Consider the following 6,220-nt stretch of genomic DNA (forward strand, 5'->3'; position numbering starts at 1 on the left):
CCTTTGCTCTAGCGATGCATTGTTTGCAAAGAAAAATACTTTTTTTTTTAAAGTCTAAACATGAGCGAAAACTCAAAACTTTGCACACAGATCAGACCTCTCAAGAACATGAATATTTTAGAGATTTGTTGTGCAATTTGTAATAAATGGCTCAATAGCGCCCTCTAGACATTTTTATGAAGTATTTCCGATTATATGATTCAGCTAGATGTGTGAATATTTGGAGGCACACCTATCAGTCTAATACCTACAAAAATTATTCTATAGGTCGCTTGCACATCGTAATGCATCATGGGAGTTTTTCCTTCGGGCGCCATATTGGGTGTCCGCCGGTTCACAAGGTACACTCGCGAGTTACACGGTAGAGCTTATCAACCTGATGTAATTTTCGCAGTATTTTCACGATTTACCGGAAGATCAAAAACAACGATACAGGCAGAAGGTGTCTCTGTGTGGCGGGATTGATCCTAATTACGTCCTGACCAAGGGTGATTTTTTTTTTTTTGACGGAGAAAGCTTGCTGGCCAAATGTGACATCTCTGGACATCTTTCCCTACCTCGTGTTGACAACATGCTCCATAACACGCCAACAAATCCCTGGAGGCTTACAATTATTTTGTAAGCGGGTGGATACAGAGTGTAAACTTTAACATCGCATCAGAAGAAACGGTTGCTGTTGCACGTAAGTAAACCACATGGTGTTGGTAATTCTGCACACAAAAATGTTGATTTGTTCTCAGACTTCCTGTTATCATTGTGTTTACATGCACAGCTGGCTTTACCTGATGTGGTTTTTCTAATAATTTTATAACAGGCAAATATGGCAGAGCGTATAAGAATAAAAAGTAACTGCACAGCCTCCCCGTGGCTTAATTAAATTTAATGCTACCCTTTCACTAGTTACATGTTACTTAATCAACTTATTCTAAATGGTTAAGGTTAACCACACTCAGAGGACGTATATTTAGTTTCAGTTTCCAGTACAATAAAACGTGTTCATGGTAACTACTGAGCATACTGACAGCTTTTCTTATGATCTCACGGTTAAGGAGGCTGTCACAACACCCAATTTCTGTCTGGTGCCAGATGGCAACAATTCCCATCACTTGTCACGACAACACCAATAGTATTACCAGGTATGTATGGCTTTACTTTTTGTAGTTTCTTATTTAATTCTTTGTTTCATATTTTCATTACAATGTTTGTAATATTTTCAGATTCAGGCACAGATGAGTTTAACTGGACGGACTTCTGCGACTTTGTGGTGTGGACAAAGTGTGATTGAGCGAGTCCACCCAGATCGCTCGTTTTGGCCAGTTGGAAAAGCCAGAGTTTTTTTTTTCCCCAAATCCCCTCCTTACCTGAACTGCTCGGGAGAGCATTTACTAGATCAGCAGTGGACTTCCAGTGTTCCTGCTCAGCCGCTGTCACCTACCACTTGCTCATGTACTTCAAAGATGCGGAATAAAGTAGTTTTTTGTGCTGCAGCAGATTGTAAAATCAAATGATATCACTTGAAGTGTGCCAATCTAGACTGCCAAAAGGACAGTGGTTTTGTGACAAGTGTGAAACAAGGATTATTGGGAAAACTGTAACACAGTACTGGTACTTGTCTTACATTAAACAAATTTAAAAGAGAGCAACTTTTTCCTCTGTACATAGCATAATGAAAGTCATTGCGTACCCCATCAACATTACATCATACCGTCATCTCAGGATGGTAGGCACCTGTGCTAAAATAAACTACATTAATTAACAGTTCAATTTTTAACCCTGAAATTACTACATCTAATCATTATTCACTTCATTTTTTGTGCTTTTAGAAATAATAGAGATTTATGCCATTACTTTAAGAGGGACCATATTGCACATTGAGTCAAATCCTGTCATTTGTATTATGTATAGCTTTGTAAACAAACCCAACAATAGAATTTGTATAAACGCTGCCTTTATTAGCGCCAAACAAACAGTCGCATGTTGTCCTCCTCCAATGCTTTGATGCTCGCCTTCGTTTCCATCATGTCATTGGCAATCAAGTCGGTGTGGCATGAGATCCCTAAAGAAAAAAATAAAGAAAAAAAATCACAAAAAAATACGGTACCAGTAATAGGTTTAATATAGTAAAGTAGTATAGTTTTTTTTGTCAGTGTAAAAGAAATGTACACATTTTGTTGCATTTTTTAATGTATGAACATTGCTACAGGCAAATACTTATTTCTATAAACACTTCCAAATGTCTCTAAAATATAAGGTGCGTGTACACACACAAACAAACACATACATTCACTCATGCATACAATATATGATGTAATGAATTCTGAGTGGCATACCAGAGTCAATGATGTCAGCAGTACTTGAGGGTACAGGTTACTGGAGCCATCTGGCTGCATAACTGCAACAATCTCTGCCACTTCGAGTCGTCTTTTCTTTGCTTGTCTCTCCTGTGCACGTTCATATCTTGGCACCGACTGGGCTGAGACATAGATGTTGTAACTTGGGACCCAACTTTAATGTTGGAGCCCAGTCGGGATGATTGGACAGAAAAACGGGCGCAGGGCGACCTGTTAAAATAAATAAATATATGAACAAATAAAATATGGAAAGACTGGTTATTTTACCGCAGTAGGGTGGCCGTGAATAAGTTCTTTAGCATGATGTGTAGGCTACCGGGGGTCTGTTTTCTTGCATCACCCCCGGGGGTCTGTTTTCTTGCATCAGCCCCTTCTGTCTCTTTTTTTCCCAAGTTTACATTTTGCCACCAAAAAACATGTTATCGGCATTAAAAGCCCAAGACTAATCAACCCAATTTCAGCAGTAAACACTTTGCACTGGCACTACTTGGGTGCAAATGTTCGATGTTAGCTTTCGGCTAACGTCCGCTAGCCAGCTTGTACTACCGAACTTGCTTGCTCATGAATCCAAAACATAAGCAACTTGCCCATATATGGGCGGTCGAAACGTTATTAATCCTCATGCATTAAATAAAGGTAAACAAGCTTACCGCTCACAAAGTGATCGCTGCACACACGAGCCCAAAGTAACGACTTCCCTCCGGAGTCCGCACTCCTCTGTCTCCAGGCCCTGGTTCCTAATTATTTTCGGAATTCGGAAAAAAGACCGACCATTTCCCCCCTTGGCTTTGTTCGAACAGCCAACGATGCAGCAACAATGTACCATTTTAAACGCAGAAAACAAACGTGATAGATACGTGTTAGACCGAATCGCTACGTAAATGGAGGCCACCCAGCATGGCGACTACGAGAAATCCGAGGCGGAAGTGACGACATGTGCAAGCGACCTATTGCCATGTGCCAAACCATTTTGATTTTATTTTGTTAATTGTGCATCATTTTTGGCCTTTCCATGAAACTTTGCAAGCACAAAGCATGGCAAAAACATTTACAATTTAGACGGTTTCCTATGAAACAGTACCCCAACATGCCAGTACCCCGACGTGCAAGTACCCCAACGTGGCCCAGGTTGCGAGGGCCCTTTATAGCTGCTCGCAGCTCTAGTTATTCTTCTTCTTATTATTGTCCGCAAACAATCGCATTTTTGAGACGCTAAACGTGAACGAAAACTCACCAAACTTTACACGCACATCAGGCCTGGCGAAAAATTTTATATTTTAAAGTCGCCATACATGATAACAGAAAAATGGCTCCATAGCGCCACCTACATAGGTTAAACGAATCCCTGTCCCGCTACGATTGTCCTATGGCGACGAAAATTGTGTGGCACCCGTAGCACATCCAGATGAACAAAAACCTCTTTGACATGTGTACCCTAAAATAGACAGAAAGTGAGGTATGAGTATTTAAATGTCCAATTTTTGCCAATTTTTGCACATTTACAGGGGTCATACTTTTGCCCGCTTCTCCTACACGGTTAACCCGATTGACTTCAAACTTGGGATGTACGATCTCAACACCTGGGACAACATCATTGTAAAAAATCGAAAGTTTTTGATATACTATATGACGGCGGCGGCGCATCAAATTTAGAGTTTAAAAATTCTTACTTCACGAAGCATTGCCGGTTGTACGTTTAATCTAGAGCTACGAAAATTGGTACACATATGTAACAGGCTATGACCTACAAAAAACTCTTTTTGAACCATATGCTAAACCTAACAGGAAGTCCACCATTTTGATTTATTTTGGAATGTGTTGCCATTTTTTTTGGCCATTTCATTGGGGTCTTATTTTAACGAACTCCTCCTACAGTGTTTATCCGATCATCTTCAAACTTGGTGTGATTCATCATAAGATGTTGAAGATGAAAAGTTATTGAAAGCTTTGTATTTCGTCGCACGCTGTTGTCATGGCATGCACTGTTTGCAAAGGAAAAAAAATATCCTTAAAGAAGCATTCCCATTTGTACGAAGCAGCTGGAGCTACGAAAAATTGTAGACATATGTAACAGCCCAAGATGTACAAAAACGTCTCTTGGTGCCGTGTGCTAAACCCAACAGGAAGTCCCCCAGGGGCCGGGCATCACATTTTGAGCTAAAAAACTCCTCTTTAACAAAGCATACCCGGCTGTACGTTTCACCTAGAGTTACCAAAATTTGTAGAGGTATATAACAGCCCTCGAGGTACAAAAAACTCTTTTTGAACCATATGCTAAACCTAACAGGACATCCGCCATTTTGATTTACTTTGGAATGTGTTGCCATTTTTTTTGGCCATTTCATAGGGGTCATATTATAACAAACTCCTCCTACAGAGTTTATCCGATCATCTTCAAACTTGGTGTGATTCATCTTAAGATGTTGAAAATGAAAAGTTATTGAAAGTTTTTTATTTCGTCACACGCTGTTGTCGTGGCATGCACTTCTTGCAAAGGAAAAAAATCCTTCTTCGTGAAGCATTCCCATTTGTACGAAGCAGCTAGAGCTACGAAAAATTGTAGACATATGTAACAGCCCAAGATGTACAAAAACGTCTCTTGGTGCCATGTGCTAAACCCAACAGGAAGTCCCCCAGGGGCCGGGCATCACATTTTGAGCTAAAAAACTCCTCTTTAACGAAGCATTCCCGGTTGTACATTTCACCTAGCGCTATGATAATTTGCAGGCATACATAAGAGCCCACGATGTACAAAAAGGTCTCTTGGAACCATGTGCTAAACCAAACAGGAAGTCCGCCATTTTGATTTATGATGGGATTTGTTGCCATTTTTTGTGGCCTTTTTCAGGGGTCATATTTTAACGAACCCCTCCTACAAAATTTATCCGACTGTCTTCAAACTTGGTGTGTTTCATCTTAAGATGTTTAAGATGCAAAGTAATGGAAAGTTTTTTATTTTGTCACACGCTGTTGCCATAGCAATGCATTGTTTGCCAAGTGCTGCTTTTTTTAAAATTTATTTATACATGTGTGAAAACTCATGAAACTTTGCAAACACATCAGACTTGTCATGAACATGAATTTTTAGAGATTTATTGTGCAATTTGCAATAAATAGCGCCCTCTAGACATTTTTATGAAGCATTTCCGATTGTATGATTATGCTAGACCTACAAAAAAGTATTATGTAGCCATTTGCCAAACCAAAGACCACGCTATTTTGATTTTATTTTGGGAATTATACATCATTTTTGGCCTTTTTCATTAAACTTTGCACAGACAAGGCATGGAAAAAACTAACATTTTAAATGGTCCTTGTTCCATGTAACAGTACCCCAACGTGCCAGTACCCTGACGTGCAAGTAACCCAATGTTGTGCTCAATAGCGCCCTCTATGCATTTTTATGGAGCATTTCCAATTGTATGATTCAAGCGATACACAACTAAAGATGACTTGACCTAGATTTGTGAAAACTGGGAGGCATACCTATTAGTCTAAGACCTACAAAAAGTATTCTGTAGCCGTATGCTAAACCTAAAAGGAAGTCCGCCATTTTGAATTTATTTTGGGAATTGCACACCATATTTTGCGTTTTGATTAAACTTTGCACACACAAGGCTTGTCAAAAACATTTGAGATGGTCCTTGTCCTATTTGACAGTACCCCAACGTGCCAGTACCCCGACGTGCAAGTACCCCAACGTGGCCCGGGTTGCGAGGGCCCTTTATAGCTGCTCGCAGCTCTAGTTCTTATTAGGGCCCGAGCAGCGGCGGCACCGGCGGCGAGCCGCTGCGAGGCCCTATTGTTTTTGTAGGAATTCTTATTATTATTATTAGGGCCCGAGCAGCGGCGGCGGCGGTGCCGCTGCG

The 6,220-nt window shown here is 40.4% G+C and overlaps 2 long non-coding RNA genes across 2 annotated transcripts; one reads left to right on the forward strand and one right to left on the reverse strand.

The window, feature by feature from the left end:
• Nucleotides 1–272: 272 nt before the first annotated feature.
• Nucleotides 273–2,075, forward strand: LOC144016643 (uncharacterized). The gene is made up of 3 exons (XR_013282947.1): nt 273–682; nt 1,050–1,136; nt 1,218–2,075. It is a non-coding gene; the product is annotated as an uncharacterized LOC144016643 (long non-coding RNA).
• Nucleotides 1,913–3,300, reverse strand: LOC144016642 (uncharacterized). Its single transcript, XR_013282946.1, has 3 exons — nt 3,002–3,300; nt 2,331–2,561; nt 1,913–2,056 (listed from the first exon to the last, which is right to left on the reverse strand). It is a non-coding gene; the product is annotated as an uncharacterized LOC144016642 (long non-coding RNA).
• Between the last annotated feature and the right edge of the window lie 2,920 nt (nt 3,301–6,220).

This window comes from Festucalex cinctus, chromosome 3 (genome assembly GCF_051991245.1).
Source record: "Festucalex cinctus isolate MCC-2025b chromosome 3, RoL_Fcin_1.0, whole genome shotgun sequence".
In the NCBI taxonomy this organism is placed as follows: Eukaryota; Metazoa; Chordata; class Actinopteri; order Syngnathiformes; family Syngnathidae; genus Festucalex; species Festucalex cinctus.